A 21,886-nucleotide genomic window follows, 5' to 3' on the forward strand; every position below is an offset into this window, starting at 1 on the left:
AAAAAACGGCTTCTAATACATGGTAGAGGGTCCACGGTTCCTCTTCCACTACCTCCTCACTATTACACAGGCCTCAGGGGTTATTCCTTCAAAAACTAGCAGGCCTATGCTTTATCTAACAGAGCTGGCATCTCCTATTAGTGCTGGCCTGTAGCTAGTGAAAATGATGGTGTGGCAGTATAGAAAGGGCGTTTGGCCTCGTGGATGTACAATTTGAGGCAACTTCTTTCATTGCTTTATGCGTTTGTGTGGGCATGGTGGTTCCATGTGTTAATATCCCCGCAAAAATATTGCGATACAAATATAGCACCATATTTTTGTGGTGATATTGAGGCATGGACCCTGCGGGGGGACACCCCCGCAATCCCTGCATTATTTTTAAATGTGCGGGGGGCACCCCCGCAAACCCCGCTCCCACAAATTATCCCCCCCAAAAATATCGCCTATGGCGTTACAGACAAACATTTATACGGCAATATTTTGGTGGGGATAGTACGTTGGGACAGTACTGGCATGCTCATTAGAGCCACATACACCAAACGTTCCAGTGTGCTCTTGTATGGACATTGGGCACATCCGCCAAAAACCGACATATGTGCGGTTACATACGGGAGCACCAAATAGACGCCATTAACCAGCAGCGCACAAATCATTGCTGCAAACATATCACTGCATTGATTTGCAATGGACTACTATCTGCTTGGTGACACACAACCCTGCTTTCCTAAAAAAAAAAAGGTGCCAAGTCGGATTGAGGAGCCATCTGGTGTGCGAGCTGGGCAATTAAAAGACCTTTGATGCTGAGCGGATGCATTTAATCCATGTCTCAAAGCAGCCACTAGAATACTTAAGCAAGAAAATGACGGCTAACCTTCCCAGGGACGCGCCATCTGTAACTCAAAGTAATATGCAAAAAAATAATGTTTTGGTGTGTCAAATGAAAAGACATAAAAATGAAGAAAATAGTTTAAAACGTGTTCTATGCAGCACGTTAATTCTCTTTGTAGAATGCATAGGTTTGGTCAGCTAACTGATACTTATGCAGGCCTGGTGAATACAAATGCCCCATGTTCAGTTCTTAACACTGAACTTTTAAGTACATACTGCGTAAAAACAATGGCTTGTTAAGTGGGCCATCACTTATAAATTGCACCACTTGAAAGGCTGTAAACACAAAGAATGAGAGGCACAGGGTGTGTGACTCCAGAGAATCTCACATGCTGCCTTTGGAATATGCATTCCTTTGTGTGCATATTTCGAACTCATAGCAGTCATCCACAAGTCGCCATAGAGCAGCCAGCCGGACATTGCAGAGGAGTACTCACTGGCACAGCAGGCCCCGTAATGCGCCCTCCTCCTGAGCTATTTAGCTCTGCGCCCTGGGCCGTCGCCGGCTCTGCCCGGGCCATGAAACGGGGCTGTACCCACACACAAAAAAAAGAAGTTGGGGGTGTGCGCGAGTGGGGGTGAGGAGTCAACGGGTGGAGATTGGGATGCATCCACCACGTAAGAGGATGGTCAGGAGGAATAGGGAGGTGAACGTGTATACCCCTCAGAGCCAAAGGCAGACCCTGAGTCTCTGCAAAAGTGGTCTTCGGCAATATACATGCAACCAAATTGACTCCCTGTACTGACGAGTGTATTCCTGGACAAAAGTCCCCTTTCCCTAATACCTGTTGAATGTAGACCATAGGGGAATGGGACTGGAACATTTCTGCACAACTAAACTCTACTTTTAGAATACGTGTTTGGGGCGCCGGTGTGCAGGCCAGCCCAGATTGACTTTGCCGTCTGGCTTTGCCCACCTGTCCGTTTACATAAGCCAACGACTGCTCCGACAGACAGCTCATTTTAGTGGAGCTGGCAGGAGAGTCGTATGGAGGGACTAAAGACTAGGAAGGAGTCTAGTAGTCAATGTGGTAAGTTTCACATGCTACAACTGTGCCCTTTGATCTGTACTTGTGAGAAACAACCAGCCATGCAAGAACCAGGGGGTGGACCAAAACGCACTCTATAACCAAACAAGTTCTTGGGGACCGCTTGGACATGCTGAACATCGGCCCTGGAGCTGGTGCTCTAGGAGTAATGTTTACAGAAAGCCAAGCCAGTGGCCCCAATGACATCTCTGTAAATCACTTGCAAAGGGTCTCTGGAAAGCAAGCAAATACTGCATGTGTGTGCACGCTCTTGCAGGCTGCAAGGAGCGCCTAATACAACTCCAGCAGACACAGGACCCCATCATCATGGCATGGAAGCCTTAGCTGCAGGCGACAAAGCGTCTATTTCAGGTGGAGAGAATAACCCTTCTTAACAGAGCAGATTTAAAGCCCTCAGTTGATGGTTTTGTATAAAAGTTAGCCAAATCTCTTGGTTGATAGGAAATTCGGACAAGACTTTGGGAATGAAGGCACAGTGTCTTCTAAGAAGGACATTGGCCCTCATTACGACCCTGGCGGAGATCCATGATGCAATTTGCACCATGGACCATGGCACAGAGCTGCCAACTCCGCCATGGGGGTTGGCGGACTTACCGCCCCATTCCGAGGTTGACGGGGCGGTTAGTCCCCAATCCCCATTTACCCTTCCCCATTCTTGCCCCATAGGGTATAATGGGAGTGGGGAAGGCGTTAATTACGCCACCGTAAACTACGGTGGCGTAATTACCAAGTCCCGTAGCGCCATGGATTTCTCCGCCTGCAAAAAGCAGGCGTAAAAATCACCATGGCGCTACGGGAAGTCGGAATCTGGCGGAGAGGTACGCCATGCATTACGCTGGCGTAAACCCCTCTCCGCCAGGGTCGTAATGAGGGCCATTGTCTTTGTGGAACACCGTAAATGGCTCATTGGCCGAAAGGCATGAAGCTCTCTGACAATGTGCGCCAATGAAGCCTCCACCGGAAAAGCAGACGTACACAAGACCAAGCCGCCACTGGCTTCAATGTCTTTTGGTCCAGGACCACCCACACCACACTGGGATTTCAAGAGGGACCAACAGGGAGTCAAGATGGTGTTCATTACTGGATTTGACAGAGCAAACGATTCAAACTCTGAGTATCAATAACCCACTAGAGCAGCTGGGTATGATTTACAACAGTTGACTTGCACCTTGGACTCTACCATATTGTAATTGGTTATTTATAACGCGCTTAATACCCAGAGGTTACTAAGCGCGGACCCGGGGATCGAATCTTTGTTGCTCCGTGTCGTCTTTCTTCCAAGGCGAGCACCTTGCCGCTGAGCTATCCTCCCGAGACTATGGGCCTCATCACGAGTTGGGTGGTAACGCCGGCGCTAATAGCGCTGGTGCTATTTGCCCTACCGCCAAACCCACCAGCGCTATTAGCACTGGATCACGGGTTTGGCGGATTTGGAAATCCCGATTCCCATTCGGGAATGCCCCATTCCCCATTGGGCTCAATGGGGAAATTTTGCACTCATACCGCTGGCGGATTTCCCGCCAGCGGTATGAGCACGAATTTTCGGCGGATTTCCCCCCAGCTCAGAGCTGGGGAGAAATCCGCCAAGGTCATGATTTGGCAGACCCTTAAATCTGTCAGTAACAGCGCTACCGCCGGATTTAAGGGTTACCGCCAAACTCGTGATGAGGCCCTATATCAGGTATAAATAATAAAACATCACTTAAGGGATAGGAGAAATCGTTAATCGTCTTATCGAGAGTCAGGGGACAAAGGCAAATTCAGAGATTGAGAGGAGAGGTGTAGTTGCAATGGGATTGCGGCAAAACAGATTTTTAGCTGGTAAAGTGATGAGGACAAGAATGAGGCAATCAGCATTTTGCAAACCCTCAACCTCAGTGACAATGCCACTATCTTTAGGAGGAGACGGAGAGGTGGGCAGGGATATGCCGCTGCGCAGCGTGACGGCACCACAGAGCGTCTCTGAGGGAGTAAAGACCATGCCTGATCCAGAGCACATAAACCTGCCACTTTGAGGACAGATGTGCTTCAAACAAGTCGACCTGGGGTGAACCCAGTCACGTGAACAGAGCCTGCAGAGTTTCCATATTCCACTTCCTCTAGGAATGCGTCTCCCCCTCCATCACATCTGCAACGCGAGAAGCCTGAAGGCGTATTCCATGGCTTATGGCCCAGCCAGCAGGAAGAGGAGAGGAGATCTTGCTCCTACCTGCTTGTTGTTATCGGTAAAGCTTAACACCCTGGACCCTCACACGACTGGAAGAAAGTCTTTCACTGCCAGGAATGAAGCTTTCCGTTGCAGCATGTTGATCTGCTCGAATTGGTCCAGAAGACTCCACAATCCTTGGACCTGGAATCCATTAACGGTGGCCATCCACTCTTGCAAAGAAGACACTCTTGTGTTCGAAATGTTTGGATCCCGGTCCAGGAATGGGTAGCCCACCATCAGCGTGTCCAATCTGGCCCACCTTCGGATGTCCGCTCCGATTTCCGAGGTAATCAAAGTCCAGATGGATGAGAGGCCTGGTTCCAGTTAGCCGCCAACTGCAGTGGCAGCCGCCTCAATCAGTGTCTAAAATAGCCATTAGGCCCAGGAACCGCTCAGCCAAACTAACAAATTAACGGGCCTGAAAGAAATTGATTCGCTCTGCACGAGCATAGTCGGGATCCCCTACCTGGAGCAGTGGTCCAGGAATAACCAATAAAGGTCAGAGAATCAGTACCGGTGAGAGTCGATTTAGCTCCATTCACCAAGAGTCTGAGGCAGAAGAAGCGCTCCAAGACCGTTGACATGGCATCCTCGTCTTCAGATGGGGACCGTGCTCTAACCATCGAAGTAGCGGTATCACAGATCTTCCAGAGACAAAGGTGGGTATTCACCACTGACATTAACTTTGCGAAGCTGCGTGGAGCTGTATCAAGTTCAAAGAGCAACATTCTTTACTGGAATGTTCTATCGTCACATGCGTGTAGAGGTCTCTCCATATGGGCTTAGGCGCTTCCGGCACAGTGTGTGTGGGAACCAGGCTGTGCAAAGCGGTGTGACAGCAACACCTTCACTTGGAGAACCCCGACTTGGAGTTACAGGACTGGAGCTTGAGAGGAGCCAAAGTCTTCAAAAGAAAAACAGAATTGAAAAATAAGTGCAAATTGCGTTCAGCGTGGAAAAACACTGCGGGTTGGAGGGGGGTTGGAGGGTGGAGTCAGTGGGGCCGGGACCAGGCACGGAGGCCGCAAGTCATGCGTCACGACTTTGCTTTAAAGGTTTAGATGTTTTCCCGTGCAAGATCACCGTTTCTCTCCGAACACAGACATCCCGCGGGTGTGGAGAATAAAAGAGGGTAAACATGGGAGGCTTCTTTTATACTATTTGAGAAACACATTCTGGGCCTAAGTTTGAAAGTCATTCTATTCTCGATCCCTCTGTAAGAGATGGTGCAGTCTACGTCTGGAGTCGGGCCAGCCCTCTCTCTACTGATGTGCTGGAACGTTTCCATATTTTGCAGCTCTCGCGGGAATTGATACGACTGCTGCTCTGCTCCATGCCCTTCAGAATGATCTGTGGAGAGATGCCAGCACCAGGCTCGGAGATGGCTCGGGGTCGAGAGCTATCCATCTCCTGCGCGTGCGTAGCCTAGAAGAGACACTTACGCGAACACGTGTGTCTGTCTTAGCCATGCTCTCCATGCAGCTTTCATTGTTTTTCTGAATGGTTGTTCCTTAAGCACAGAAATCCCCACGGACACACATTTCTGTGCAAACTTTACACCATTAAAAAAAAAGATAATACATTCTGGTGCCAGGGCGGCCTTAGCTTTGGCAGCGCCCGGCCAGGGCGAGTCAACAGAATTTGGCACCCACACCCCCTCTCCTCTCTCGATGGCAGGGATCTTGGGGTGTGGGGGGGCAGGGGCATATTTTATTGAATCGTCCCGGGCGCTGCCAAAGCTAAATAAAGCGCCACTGCAGAACCAGCAGTGGCGCTCTATTTAATTAAGTTAATTAAGTGCTTAACTCCCCGCTCCCAGGCAGGAGCAGGGAGTTAATCACTTCAATAGAGCACGGCTGTCAAACCAGCTAGGGCTGCCCCGTGCTGGTGGCGGGTCGAATGCCAGCAGGAGAGCGGGCGCATTTCATTACAATAGGATGCCTGCTGCGCCTTCACCCACCCCGCCAGCTCGAGGGAGTGCTTGAAAGACCCCCCCCGCCCTGAGCTGGCCTGGTAGGTGGCTAATGTGGCGTCCCGGGTGGTCGCCCTGCCAGCCTGAGCCTAAAGCCGTCCCTGGCTGGCACGCAAGTCACAGCACCCTCCAGGTTAAAAAAACAGTCAGAGTTCCATACAGATTCCAAGCCTCTCCGGTCGCACTGAAATGCATGCAGGTTGGGGTGCATGTCCATTTGCATAGAGAGAGGATGGGGCGGATGTGGACTTTACGCAAGTCCCACCCAGCTTCCCGTGGAGAAGGCACCAACATGCATGGTTTGTTATCTCTGCCAGTAAATGATGAACTAGCTGCCTCCCCTGTGCTTGCACCAAGACCACCTGTGTGTTTGGGAATGCCTGATGCCCAGTGGTTCCTTTCAGCTTCATTTCAAACCCTGCAGAACTGCCCGTTCAATGGATTCCAAACCACTCTAGACAAGATGGTCCTCTGAAATGTACCGCATAACTCTACAAAAGTGTGAGTATTGCCCTATTGCACATGTACTGCAGATGTCAAAAGTAGGGGTGGTACCACAAGTTCACATGGGTTGCAAAACTGTAGAGAAAAGTGTATACTGCCACCTAGATGTATTGCAGCCCCCTAGAGAAGGGCTCATGCGGTTCCATGGGGACTGGGTTTCCCCATGTCCAGTTTGGCACTGCAGGGAATTAACTTTGGACCCCAGCACAACCGTATCCCCTTTCTTGTGCGTCAGACACCCACACAGCCCCAATCCATCGACCACCCATGCCCCCCCTGCTTCTCTTGTGCTGGGACCTCCGCAGCCCCTAATTTCCCAGCTAGCCCCCAGGATCACTCCTGCGTACCAGCGCCCCTCCTCCTGCCCCATCCGCCCCACAGGAAAACCCACCTTGCACCATCCCTGTCCTACTCCATACCTCTTGGGGTAGGGGAGGTCCATCTTCCTCACTGTCCCCGGTTATGCACGAAAAGCACATTAGGGTTCGAACAAAGTGGCCTGTCGGGATTCAGCCCTCAGCGAAAATAGGCACTCCCCTGGTACCACATTGTTATATTTAATGCAGAACCCTAGGGAGGTCTGGGCACTACCCAATTACATGTATTATAGACCTCTGGAGAAGTGCTGGTACCAGCAATGTCTTGCATTGCAGCTCTATATAGAGAAGTGTGGGCACCGCCCCAAAAGATGCATTGCAGCCCTCTAGGGGAGTGTTTGTACTGTGATATGCAGTGCAATCCTGTAGAGGAGTGTGCTCCTTCTGTTTTATCTAGTGCAGACGTCTAGAGAAGTGTGGTACTTCCAAGTTATTTATATATCAGAGAAGTGTGGTACTTCCATATTATATCTAGTGCATACCTCTAGAGAAGTGTGGTACTTCCATATTATAACTAGTGCAGGCCTCTAGAGAAGTGTGGTACTTCCATAATGCATCTAGTGCAGACCTCTAGAGAAGTGTGGTACTTCCATAATGTATCTAGTGCAGACCTCTAGAGAAGTGTGGTACTTCCATATTATAACTAGTGCAGACCTCTAAAGAAGTGTGGTCCTTCCATATTATATCTAGTGCAGACCTCTAGAGAAGCGTGGTGCTTCCATATTATAACTAGTGCAGACCTCTAGAGAAGCGTGGTAGTTCCATAAAATATCTAGTGCAGACCTCTAGAAAAGTGTGGTCCTTCCATAATATATCTAGTGCAGACCTCTGGAGAAGTGTGGTTCTTCCATATTATATCTAGTGCAGTCCTCTAGAGAAGTGCGGGCCTTCCATAATATATCTAGTGCAGACCTCTAGAGAAGTGTGGTCCTTCCATATTATATCTAATGCATACTTCTACAGAAGTGTGGTGCTTTCATGTTATATCTAGTGCAGACCTTTAGAGAAGTGTGTTGCGTCCATAATATATCTAGTGCAGATCTAGTTCAGACCTCTAGAGAAGTATATTCCTTCCATATTATATCTAGTGCAGACCTCTAGAGAAGTGTGGTACTTCCATATTATATCTAGGGAAGACCTCTAGAGAAGCATGGTAGTTCCATAATATATCTAGTGCAGACCTCTAGAGAAGTGTGGTACTTCCATATTATATCTAGTGAAGACCTCTAGAGAAGTGTGGTACTTCCATAATATATCTAGTGCAGCCCTCTAGAGAAGTGTGGTCCTTCCATAATGGATCTAGTGCAGACCTCTAGACAAGTGTGGTGCTTCCATATTATATCTAGTACAGACCTCTAGATAAGTGTGCTACGTCCATAATATATCTAGTGCAGATCTAGTTCAGACCTCTAGAGAAGTGTATTCCTTCCATATTATGTCTAGTGCAGGCCTGAAGAGAAGTTCGGTTCTTCCATATTATATCTAGTGCAGACCTCTAGAGAAGTGTGGTACTTCCATAATATAACTAGTGCAGACATCTAGAGAAGTGTGGTCCTTCCATATTATATCTAGTGAAGACCTCTAGAGAAGTGTGGTACTTCCATAATATATCTAGTGCAGTCCTCTAGAGAAGTGTGGTCCTTCCATAATAGATCTAGTGCAGACCTCTACACAAGTGTGGTGCTTCCATATTATATCTAGTACAGACCTCTAGATAAGTGTGCTACGTCCATAATATATCTAGTGCAGATCTAGTTCAGACCTCTAGAGAAGTGTATTCCTTCCATATTATGTCTAGTGCAGGCCTGTAGAGAAGTTCGGTACTTCCATAATATAACTAGTGCAGACATCTAGAGAAGTGTGGTCCTTCCATATTATATCTAGTGAAGACCTCTAGAGAAGTGTGGTCCTTCCATAATAGATCTAGTGCAGATCTCTAGAGAAGTGTGGTGCTTCTATATTATATCTAGTGCAGACCTCTAGATAAGTGTGGTACGTCCATAATATATCTAGTGCAGATCTAGTTCAGACCTCCAGAGAAGTGTATTCCTTCCATATTATGTCTAGTGCAGACCTCTAGAGAATTGCGGTACTCAGGGGCGCGACACAATTGGGCTCCAGCCCTCCTGGAATTCTGGCCCATTTCTAAAGGGACAGGCTGACGTTCAAAGCTATTGTGAGCAGGACGAAATGCAGATGACAAACGGAGCGCGGTCTGCGCATGACTTTCCTTTTGTTGTCTGCTCTGCCTTTCTTAGGAGTGAATCTTGTGGCAATTGGCGCTGCAATGGAGCATTTCCAGCTGAAAGACCCTGTGCGGCTCCAATTAACCTGCAAATCTGTGTCTGCTCCCAAGGAAATCATAATAACAGAATAAAGCTCCCTTTCAGGTATTCATGGATCTCCCTGGTGGCTATCTTGACCTGCAAAGGGGGGTGGGGGGGGGCTTTCATGTGAATATGAAAAGTTATTTCCGTCATGCATGACAGCAAGCTGGAAGTTTGTGACAAACAATCACTACACCAGGTGAACTTTTCACGCAATTTCTAGAGAGGGGATCATGTTTATCATGTCGTAGCACAAAAAAGCATGTGTAAAATGTGGGCGTAAAACCTGTATGCATGTGTTTTACTCAGTGCCATGTATTCTTTCATTTGCAGGAGGAGAGGGGTGCAGGACAGAATTGCTGTTTCCCCCACCCCCATCCGCACTGTCATAAAAAGGCACACGCCTTCACGGCAGCATTACTTTTGCATGCTGGCACAAATGCTTAGGATTAACATGGCATCAGCCTGCTTTTGACACCAGCCACAAGCAGGCAGATTCCGACGGAATGCATTGCCAACACTGCCTTCCATGCATAATAAATGGCAGGCAGCACTTAATCAATTTGCACTCAAAATGAAAAAGCAAAGGCGAACAGGCAATTGTGCCTGCATTTACACTTTTGTTTTTCACTTCATAGTGCAAAACATACATTGCAAGCAGAGGCCCTGTTTCCACTTAAGTTCAAATGTAACAGGACCCCTCGTTGCAATGTGTGCTTTTAAATAAAAGGACTTACTGTATTTGTTAAAGTGCTGAAAACTAAGTGCTGTACAATAGCAGAGTGTTCAGCTTTTGCTATTTTGCCGTCTAGGACTTGTGGTTTTCCATTCGGGGTGTGGAAAACAACAGAACAATGCTGTTAGGTTGGCTTATCATGTTGCATAAGTATTTACATATTGTCAGGTGCCTTTACTATGAGATGTGTGTATTTTTCCAGTAAACACTATAAGACATTACTGTATCCTGGAAGGCTAAACCTTGAATCTATGCACCAAGTAGAGCACATCAAATATTTAGTCAAGGGCCTAAATTGCCGAGTGGGTTAAAATCCTGGGTTCACTTCTTAACCAAAGTGTGTGATCATGGACAACTTATTTATTCTCTCTGTGACTTAATTTCCAAAAGTGAAGTCCTTAGAAGTGATTAAGTTCAGACGATTAAAAAATCTATTTTACACGGGGCAGGTTACCTGATTTTAGGGACAAAATGGTGTGTCCTCATGTTCCTCTATTAGTGTCCCCCCGGGGCCATCACATGAAAATGGACGATGGTTGCAGTGACCCTCCCTCAGTTTCCACATTACTTCATTCGACAGGCAGAAATATCATTTTGCCAGCCAGTCACTTCACCAGAGATTACAGCATAGCAGACTGGCACTAATGTCCTTCCCCGTTGCTGCCAGTCACCAAAGTTATATGGGCCCTTCAGAGCACTGCCCCAAATGAGAATGAAAACTCTTTTCAATTCCCGATTATGCTGTTATTGAGTCTTGTATAACACCTTGTCCCTATTTCATGGTGTCCTTGAGCATCAGGATCTGTAGGTGGTGGTCTAGGGGCCGGCATGGACTGGCCTATAAGGTAACAGGGCATTGCCCAAACCAAAAATGCTAGTGTTGGCCAGTTTTTTGGGTCAAAGTGGGCCACTTTCCTGGCCAATGTGGGCCAGTTTGATGAGTTATTTCGCTATGCGGCTAGTAGTTTTGATCATTGTTGCTGAATAAATATTCTTTAAATTGCACAATTTTGCATTACATTTTACCAAAAGCTCCCTCTTGGGTACTATTCGAGCCTTCTGTCACAAAAGTAACGAATTGCCATTTGCAATTTCGGGCCATTTTTTCATTGGTGCCCGAGACAATTTTATGCCCCAGTCCGACCCTGCCTTGGGGACTAACACAGGGCAGGGCAATTATGCTTTGTTGCAATGTTGATGTCTGCACATCTGAGAAGACAAGGCTCTCTGTGGTGTTTACGTTTTATATATGTGTGACTTCTCTAGAGCAATGGCTAATGTGCACTCCAGGTTGCTAACGTAAATTATTTGTGTGGTTTTCCTTGGTTTCTGTCACAGTGTTTTTTAAAGAGTGTGGAGAATTGTGTTGGTGCATCTGTGGTGAGTTGCTGTAGCGATCAGGGGAGTTTAGTTTAGACATTTGTCTTTGGGTGGTGTATGATCCATTGTGTGTACCCATGGGCGTCATTTTAGGAGGGGACACGGGTGTTTGTCCCCCCCGAACTTTCGTGGCACACCATTTTGTCCCCCTCATTTGCAGGGGCCCCTTTCTTTTAGATATCATGTCCCCCCAAAATGTTCAGCAAATGTTCTCCACTGTGTGTACCCTGTGTTGTCTGGCTGCAGGAGATGTGTGTCGAGATGTGTTATTAGGCATGGGAAGGCTTTGTCAAGTGACACTATAACATGGCATAAATTCAGGGCCCAAATAATCTAGTCACTTTCCTGGGCCCTGCCCTGTGACTGCCCACTGACACCTCAAAGATACTGCAACTATAGTGCCACGCAATTGTGCATGGGATTATATGTTATGTTATGTTACTTGGCATTTATATGGCGCCTTATGTATAATTGGTATGATCTCAAAGCGCTGGTAGGTTGAATGCCTCGGGAACTGTGCAATGCAGCTAGACATGCCCCATTAACTGGCAGTTGACAAAGCCAGACACGCACCACATCACAACCCGGGCGTTACCGTGCTGCAGGTACCATCAATCAATATATGCATTCACGTCTTTAGCAATGTGACCGGCCCAGAGGGCATTAACTTGCACCATTGGCTGCTAATTTGACACTAGTTTGCACAAACATTCCTTTGAGACGAGGATGGGGCACCATACAAGTACATTTGCCCCACCCACACAAAGCCTCTGAAGGTCGCACCTCCCCCGCTATTTGATGCGCCATCCCCCCACCTGCACCTGAAGTTTCAGTCTAGTTGCGCCCCTGGCGGTACTGCCATATTATTTCCAGTGCAAAACCCTAGAAAGTGCTGTACTACCCTATGAATCTATGTGATTACTGCGACCAGTAAACTGCGACCACCGAAAATATTGACTTTTTGTATTTTGTCCCTATTTTCACCAAAACTATATGCAGGGGGCGATCCCCTGCACCTCCCCTACATGCATTATATACTATACTCATCCCCCCACATATATATGAGCTATAAAGGGATGTTGGGGGAAATAAATGTGTTGTTGGCAGCAGTGGTATGATCCCCTTCCCTATAACCTGTGTCTGAAACCACTGGGCTTTCCCATAATTTAACACACAAATTCATATATTGGCCACTTTCATTTATATATGCTCGCTCTGCCTATAAAGCATACACTTATAAGATCGGATGACACAGCGACATCAAAGACAAGCTGCATCTGAGTTTAAGGCATCTATAAACGCACCACTCCGGCGGACATTGGCCGCAGGCACGGCTATCCATCCACGCACTCTAGAATGCAGCTACGACTATAACCAATGCAGTCTAGCTGCTCACATTACCGCTTCGCACTGAAACACCAGACTTGCCTCAACACCTCTGCCATTAGAATACAGCGACAACCTATGAAAAATATCAGTCTAGCTGGGTACATATCGAGTCCCCTGCACTAGCACTCTGTCGTTACTTCCGTCAGCACCCGTCCACATTCCTGACCTCCATCAGCACTAGGGTGGCCAACTCTTTGAAAGTATTTTGCGGGACAAATTCCCACAAGGCGGCGATGACGTCACAACGTCATCCATGTTTGGCCCGCCCCTTTTTAAATTGCATTTTTTTTAATGGTTCCTTTAGAGCCTGCAGGTCGAGCTGTAACGCTCTGACACCAGGCTTAATTGAAATGCAAATGGTTTGTCCTTGGGAGTTGATGGTCACGTTTTTTAACTACAAACATGACCATCACGACCCAGAAACAGACCATTAGCATTTGAATAAAGCCAGGTGTCGAGAGTTACAGCTCGACCTGCAGGCTCTAAAGGAGCCGGGGCTGCAGAGCCGCGGGAAAAGAAAGCAGCAGGCGGCAGCGCCGTGCTGTTTAACAGCCCACTTCAATTCGCAGAGTGGCTGTGATGGATGCAGGTTGTCCTGAGGAAAGTCGGGACAACCTGCGTCCCGCACAGCCACTCTGCAAACGGCGGGACAGAGTCCCTAATAGCGGGACAATCCCGCGAAAAGCGGGACAGTTGGTCACCCTAATCAGCACCCGTCCACATTCCTGACCTCGTGGTTTGCTTGCTGGAGCCTAGCCAGCGCTCCTAAGTCTTAATACTGGCAATTGGCAAAATGCACCCACACCTCTTAAGCCTCCTCTAAGAACTGTCCCATACCTGGACTTCGGTCCCCGAGGACATTCTTACAACAAAGCGCTTTGAGGCCATACAAATGGGAAAAGGTGCTAGATAAATTACGATACAATCCCTCACTGCAATGCTGGTCAAAGGGCCAATACAAATGTTAAATTCGCATTTCTGCTACATGATCTGCCAAGGTAGTGTTTCCAAAAGTTATTATGTATCGCAGCGAATCTACGTTATAATACCTAAAAAGAAATAACGAAGTCGAAAAACGGCATTTTTAAAAATCGAATTACGAACATACCTTTTTTGGCACTTTTTTCCATATAAAATGTGGAGGAGACCCCCTGCAGCCTCGCCACATCCACCCTACTTTACTGTATTCCCCTTCCGCACGCCCCACCTATTTCTTTGGAGGAAAAGGTTTTAAAAATCGAATAATTCGATTAAAAAAAATTCGCCTCGCTATTTTATTTAAACTTGGTATTTTTGGGGCATTACCCTTGGCAGCAACACATGGACGTTCAGACCAGACATTTCTTGGGCTGTGTGTTGCCATTAGAGGCGCTTGCCGTTGTTCGTGCCATTCTCCTCTCCCTGCAACAGAAGACAGAAGAACGTGCAGCAGACACCAATGCACGCACTTGGGTGCTCTTCTGCGCGTGAACCTGCTCACGCGGGGGAAGGAGGGGACCGGAAGTTCGACAGAATCGATTTCTAGAAGCGGGAGACCAGCCTCGGGCTTTCAACAGACAAGTCACATTTTCCAAGTTGAGGGGAAGGGGGGGCGGGGTTGAGGGAGACTCGGCCCTAGCGCCACCCCGCGGCCCTCCCCTCCCCCCGTTGCTGCTCGTGAATAAGCTCATTGTCTGGATGCAGCGAACTTCGCCAAGTGCTTCCAGCGGGGTCTTCCGAGGGGGTGAGCGGGCGCAAAGGTTCCCACGCATCACCTCCCCCAACATGAACCAAAAACCACTGGCTACGAATACGCCCAAGTGATACACCCAAACCAAGATACTGAACTGGGCGTGTTTATGTCGCTTTTCATAGCGCCGCTATGTCACTTCAGAGCGCTTTCTGGCACTACAGTGATAATAGGAGCGAAAGGGGCGTGGGGAGTGGGAAACGAACTCGCAGTACACAGATTGAGAGAGTAGCGTGCATTCGAGTGCCATCACTGCTTGAAACATACGTGTTATAAGATGGATATGCAGTTTCCTGCAAGCATTTGTATCAGTGACTGACAGGGCTGTAAAAGAAAAAAACGGCAGGCTATGCCCGGCACCCGAAAAGCATGCTCTTTAAATGGCTGTGTCTGTATAGTCTGAGCAGTGCACGTGCTGTGCATGAGGACGGGCAGCAGGATGAAACATGCACACAGTAAGAGAACACCACACCCAAAGCACCACGGATTATCCCTTTATCTGTGGCCCCTCACGTTGGATAAAAAGAACTATACAATAAGTATATACACGTAAATAAAACGTAATGTGCTGTGTAAATATAAACGCGACTAAATGCACGGAGCTTAATTCAAGTGTGTCATGGCGCAATATGACATGTTATGGGCGGATAGCTGTCAACTGCTGGGGCGGAGTCAACTGGAGTGTTGCGCTGGGTGACACATGCCATGATGGACAACGGGAGTCCCACTCTAGTGCAAAGCTGGCTACTCATTAATAATGCTAGGTTGTCTATGCCCGCCCGTGCCTCTTTTCCGCCCAGTGTGCTGCGCCCTATATAAAATATACATCCCAGATCCCCCCCACCCCGCACCACAACGGCTACTAAAACTTGAGAACAAATTCCCTGCCACATCTCACAGCAGTTGATTATGAATTCCATAATGCCCTGCTATTAAGTCACAATAGGATACAGCACCCAGAGTGAAAACTAGTCGCCAACAGGAAGCCATAAACAAGAAAATAATATGCGATGACAGTTAGCTTGTCAGTGGTATGAGGGTGACATTGTGTTGCCAAATCACCAAGTCTGACGCTTGTCATTGAGTCTGCCCCTTGCCAAGCCTGCAGAGGAGGTTCGGCCCACATGGAGCGCTTTATGACAAGCTGCCGGCACTATCGGACTTCGCCTGTCACGATAAGCAGCACGGCAAGCCACTATTTCGTGACATTGTGCCACACAGGTGCTGAATGGTGAACTGGGCGCCAACTATGTCAAGGCATGCCCCGATCGTAGTCTGTTGCGTGTGTGCCCGTCCCCTCGGCACGGTGCGATGGCACAGCGAAATAACTGTGTACAAAGCTGTAAAAACAAAGGGTTGCCCTTACCGGAGTAAGCACTCAGACTACTGCCTGCCGTGAGGTAGCCGGAGCTGTCAGTTCCACTTCCTGGCGCTGCTCGGTGCCGTACTGAGGGCAGAGTTTGAAAGTGCTAACTCAGCACGCAGACCTCACTCGCAGCAGCAGCAGCTCAGGCGCGCGCCTCAGCCCCGCCCCTCGCTCCCGGGGGAGGGGGGTGGGAGCACTGGGCTCCACGCCTGGGGGAGGGCTATGCAAATATAGGCCTGCCGATTGGACAGTCGTCGCCCCGCCCTTGTGCTTTCTGGGTTGCCTGGAGCCTGGAGTCCTACAGTTATGAAGGAAAATGAAAAAAATGCAGTGAAAAAGGCCAGAATTGCTGCACCGCCCTGTGAGTAAAAAATACAACTTTATCCTGTGACGAATTTCTCTGCTTTATCTCTATGACGAGTCCAATGCGTACGTATATGACGAATTGCTATTCTTTTATAGCGAAAGTCGTTTCAAATGAAAGTGTAGGCAGTACGGTATTAGGGCTATAGTTACAAAATGTGAGAAGAAAGGCAAGAATGGTATTGTTAGATGGTGGGGGCTGCCCAGGGCCCCCACTGGCACTCACACGCACTCAAGCACACGCACACCAGGAACCACGCAGGACGCGTGTGTTCTGCTCGGGTCCCCGGCTCGAACTGCCAGAGGACCGTCTTTATTCAAACTGCGCATGCACGAACCTCGGTCCCGCTCGCGCATGCGTGTCAACCGTGTAGTCAGGGCTTTAAGTGGGCCGGGGTCTGCCGGGGCTGGGCCCTGGCAGGCTCCGAAATTTAGTTTTGAGGCGGGGCCCTGCCGGGGCCCACTAGTCTCCCCTGGCAGCCCCGGCCACTACACGAAAAGGCATTTTTTTCTACAGCCTGAAACTCTCGTTCGTGTGCGAGAGCTTCAGGCTTCAGAAAAAAATGCCTTTCCGTCATAAGGGTGGCGCCGCACCTACGAGGCATCCCTTTAAGCAAGGGATGCCCGTGGGCCGGCGCCACCATTATGGAGACAACGTGAGGCCGCTGGAAGCAGAGGCCTTGCTTTCTAAATACTGAAGCTCCCGCAGATTCGCGGGAGTTTCATTCTTTAGGAAAAGGCCTCTGCTTCCAGCGGCCTCACCCTTTCAGCCTTAATGGTGACGCTGCCCCTCCCCAGCTGGCGAGGGGCAGCGCCACCATTAAGGCTGAATAGGCGAGCCGCTATCCCCTGCCAGGTTAGCCTATAGAAAATAAATGTAGAGATCAGCACCCTCTCCCCAAAGGGGAGAGGGTGCTGATCTCTACAAAAGTCTGCCTGGCAGGGGTGCCAGTAGCTATTGAGCCGAGGCTCGTCAGGGGGACGTGGCCTAACTGGCCAGCGGGACCCCCGCCGTTAGGCCACTCCCCCTTGATGAGCCCCGGCTCATTTTGTGGTGCCACTTAAGGCACTGCGCGTAGTCACTACGCAACATCCCTCCTTTTTCCCCAAACAAGAAACCATGACAACTTATGCAATTAACAACGGTAATTCAAACTTTAACTGACAGTCTTACACCGGTTACGAGGCAGAGTCCATAATAAAGTCTTGGAATCTCTGCGGCGGCTTGCGCCCCGCCCGGCTCGGGTACCTCCGTGCCTCAGCTGTGGGCACCTCTGGTGTCCCTGGAGCCTCGGGCAGTCCATCGTCCCTCAGTGACGATCCTGCGTGCTGTTCGGGCTCCTGCATGATGCTCTCTTGCGGGTCTGGCGCCGCCTCTATGCGCTTGAAGAACAAAACATTCCTCGTGACAGTTCCCTGTGCAATTGCCGCAGTGATCATAGACCCTTTGACGTGGGTCACCCCAGTGGCTGCGCCTCATAGGGCAAAAACAGTTTTCCTTCCGGCCTCCTGTTTCGCACCAGCACGGTGTCCCCCACTGCAATCGCCTTCTCCGGTAATCTTCGCCGAGCAGTCTCACTCTCGTTCCGGGCAGCCCTTTCTGCTCGCACCCTGTTGTTGTCGATCTCTCCCGGACACCGACCTTCCACTTCGGGCAATAGTCCTCGGGGTACCCGTTTAAAGAGGGCCTCCGCTGGCGCGACCCCAGTAGATTGATGTGGGGTCGCGCGATACTCACGCAGAAAGTCAAACGGGTTGCGCCGTAGGTCTTCCCCTCCATTCAGCGATATGCAGAAGATTTTGTTAAGCGTCCACATGAAGCGTTCCACCTCCCCATTGTCCCTGGGCCAGAGTGGGGTGACTTTTGGTGCTTTATCCCCCTTTCCTCACAGTAGCGAGCAAACTGCTGCCCTTGGAACGGCAACCTGTTACCCAAACAGATCTCCAGAAGGAAACCATGGGTGGCAAACATTTTCTCTATGGCCAGGATGGTGTGGTCACTCGCCGTGGACTCAACCAGCTCCACCTCGGGATAGCGGGACCACTGGTCTGTCAACGCCAGAAAGTACATTCCTCGGCCCGTGGACCCGAAGTCTACATGCACAGTCCCCCACGGGCGTTCACTCCTCTCCATGGCTTGAATGGGCAGCCCTCTCTCCACCGGACTCGCCGCCTGGCATGGAATGCAAGCCTGCCCAAATTCGTCCACCCTGCTCTCTAGATCCGGGAACCACACTTTCAAACGGAGACGTGCCTTCGTCTTTGCCGTTCCCTGGTGTCCCTTGTGGGCCAACTGCAGCACTTTGCCCACCAGAGTGCGCGGGATGACTATCTGGTGCCCCCTCAGCAGTAGACCGTCCTCGGCCACTGACAGCTCATGACGTGCCCTCCAGACCGCCCTCAAGTCATTTTGTGCATCGTCGCCCCTTCTGGCATTGTTCATCAACACTTCGCGCCATTCCCCACTTGACACGGCCTCCTTGATCCTCAAGAACACATCATCAGCGTTCGATTCATCTGCAATCTCCTGGCGTGCCAGGGCGACGGGCAGCGCCGCCTCCACCACCTGGTGCACTGCCTCAACACAGTCCGCCGCAGAGTCCCGGGGCCGCCCAGCGCCCGGGTGTCGGGACAAATAATCCGCTGGATTGTGCGTGCCAGAACGATACATCAGCTTGACCCCATACTCCATCAGCGAGAGCATTCATCTCTCGATGCGAGGTGGTGGTTTGGACGATGCTCCGGACATGATTGGGATCAGGGGCTTGTGATCCGTCACGACCACTACGGGCTTCCCCAGAATGTAAATATGAAACTCTTTGCTGCCCCAAAGGATAGCCAAGGCTTCACGCTCTATCTGTGAATAGCGCCTCTCGGTCTCGGTGAGAGCCTTGCTGGCAAATGCGTTGGGCCGCATTGTCCCTTGGGGATCTTTCTGCATTAGAACCGCCCCCAGTCCTACCGGGCTGGCGTCCACCACAATCTCCGACTCCCGGTCCGGATTGAAGTAGGCCATCGTCTCCTGCCCCGACAGGGCATTCTTGATGGCGGCGAAAGCCCTCTGTTCCTTCCCGGTCCAGTTCCAGGCCACATCATTTCTGGTCAGTGCCCGCAAGGGTTCCGACAGGGAGGCCAAGTTGTGGATAAATCGTCCACAGTAATTGACCATCCCCAGGAAACTCCTGACTTCCGCGGGTGACCCCGGCGAGGCAGCCTCCTGGATGTCCTTCACCTTCACCTTCTCCGGATCCGGGGAGATGGCCCCGGCGCGGAACACAATGCCGAACAATTCCAGACGGTCCTTCAAAAACTCACATTTTTGTTTGTGGAGAGTCAGCCCAAGGCAGCGGAGCTTTTCCAGGGTGTTTTCCAGGCGCTTCAGGTGGTCCGCCTCCGACCTTGCGAACACCAGGATGTCGTCCGACATGTTGATCACTCCTTTAAGTCCCGACAGGGCCCCTTGATCGCATTTTGGAAGACTTCTGCTGCTGACGAGAACCCGAAGCGGAGCCTCTTAAACTGATACAGCCCCTCATGAGTCGTAAAGGTGGTAATGTATCTTGACTCGGGGTGGAGCTCCAGCTGGTGGTAGCCAGACCTCAAGTCCAGTTTAGAGAACACTCTCGCCCCCTGCAGCTCGCTGACAATGTCATCCAGGGTGGGCGTGAGGTAGCGTTCCCTTTTGATCACCAGCTTGGGTAGCCTCATGTCCATGCAGATGCGGACTGCCCCAGGCTGTTTCGGCTTTGGGGCCACCACTATTGGCGAGACCCAAGGGGTGGGTCCTTCCACTCTCCCGATGATGTCTAAGTCGACCATCGTCTGTAGCTCCTTCTCCACCTGCGCCCTCAAGTGGAACGGGATGCAGCGATGCTTGAGCGCTGTTGGCCTCACCGACCCCTCGATGTGAAGCCGTATGGGGTCGGCCTTTAGCTTCCCAATGCCTTGGAAGATCATGTCGAAATGCTGCAGCAGGCATTCCAAGTCAGTATGATATACGGCAAACGTGAAGTGCACCAAGTTCAGCGCCTCCGAGGCAGCGCAACTTAAGAGGGAGTGCGGGCTCACGCTGGTGACGAAGAACCTCGCTTTTATCTTGCTCTGCCCGTGGGACACTGGCGCCACGAACACCCCCTGAATAAGGGAGTGGCGAGTCACCTCCAAATGCATATATCCGCGCTGTGGATTCTGCTAACTCGGGCGGGCCAGTAAGTGCTTCATAATGGTCAGTTGCTAACACACAAACCAACGCCCCCGTGTCTATGAGGACTGGGGTGGGGACTTCCCCGATGTTTACTGTACATGTCGTTTGTCGGCTTCCTCCGGGGCCCTTGGCGATGCTTGAGATGAAGATTTCTTCCACCTCATCCTCCTCTGCAATGTTCAGGTCCTGCATGCCTTGCTCGACAGCCGACATGCCCCTCACCCTCCGAGTGCAGCTCCTGCCAAATCTCGCTGGTCCTCTCGAGGCTGCTACCGGCGCAGTAGCCCTGCACACCCTTGCATAATGTTCTGGTGTGTCACACCAGCCGCAGACCCTCGACTTTGCCGGGCACTCTCCCATGTGTGGCAGGTCATATCCGCAGTAGGGGCACGACTGAGCAGCCACAGGCACTGGAGAGCCATCTCCCCTCTTTGGTGTCCATCTCGCCCTCCCTGGGGCAGAGCGTCCAATGGCAAACGCCTCTTCGCGCTTGCCAGAGTGCGTGGCTGCGTCCATCTTTGCCCCCCTGGCCTCCGCCAGCTCGTAAGCTCTCCTCGTGTCCAGGATTTGCTGCAGGGTCAGACCAGGCTCTCTCAGTACTTGCCTTCTTAGCTTCCCAGAACTGCACCCTTGCAACAGCTGGTTACGGACCATCTCCTCCATTCACCCACCTGCAGGAGGTTGCCAGGTGTCTCAGCTGCGCACAGAACTGGTCCAGCGATTCCTCTTCATGCTGCCTTTCCGCGCCCATGACAAATCTGTCAAAGTCCACGTTGGCCATGGGCAGAAAATGATCTTGTAGGGCTTGCTTCACTGCGTCATACGTGACCACCGGGATATTGAGAGAGTCATAAATTCTGTGCACCTCAGTGCCTGCAGAATACACCATGATGGCATTTTTGGCGTCTTCATACTCTTCCCCAGAGGCCCTGAAAAACATTTCCAGTTTCTTGACCCACAGGAGCCATTTCGGCCCCAGCTTGGAAGGTGGGCCCGTGGTGTCAAATTCGGGCATGGGGGCTAGTGTGCTGTGCATTCTACGTGGGATGGGCGCAAGGGCGCCCTCAGCCTCTCCTTCCTCCCCCATGATGGCGATCAGGCAGAGTACTCACGATGACACTTGATGGTGAAGGCGCGATCCAGGCACCAGAGGGGATGATGGTGCTCCAAACACCAGTGAATGTTGCTGGAAGGCCTGTAAATGCCCAGCCTGTAGAGTCTTTGCACCCTTGTGACAGCTTCCAATCCCCTGCAAGGGGAAAGATTCTCCTTTCTTTTTTTTTGTGTGGAATCCACAGCCCTGCAGTGAGCTAGGGCTGTGGGAGGGTCCAAAAATTGTACTTGAAGCACTGGGGATCGCAGCCGGCGCACGAGCACCCTCCAGGGCCGCAAC

At 50.5% G+C, this 21,886-nt stretch overlaps 1 protein-coding gene across 2 annotated transcripts in view; it reads right to left on the reverse strand.

Annotated features, from left to right (window-relative positions):
- Positions 1-16,083, reverse strand: part of LOC138526952 (CD82 antigen-like) — a 462,340-nt gene extending 446,257 nt beyond the window's left edge. The window contains exon 1 of one of the 2 annotated variants that reach the window (XM_069637869.1): positions 15,927-16,080. The gene's annotated coding sequence lies outside the window, so the exon portion shown is untranslated. Of the gene's footprint in view, positions 1-15,926 lie in introns of both variants that reach the window. The other variant, XM_069637861.1, reaches the window with a different exon arrangement.
- Positions 16,084-21,886: the final 5,803 nt, after the last annotated feature.

The sequence above is a fragment of the Ambystoma mexicanum genome, chromosome 1q (assembly GCF_040938575.1).
Source record: "Ambystoma mexicanum isolate Mex_15411 chromosome 1q, UKY_AmexF1_1, whole genome shotgun sequence".
NCBI classification, from domain to species: Eukaryota; Metazoa; Chordata; class Amphibia; order Caudata; family Ambystomatidae; genus Ambystoma; species Ambystoma mexicanum.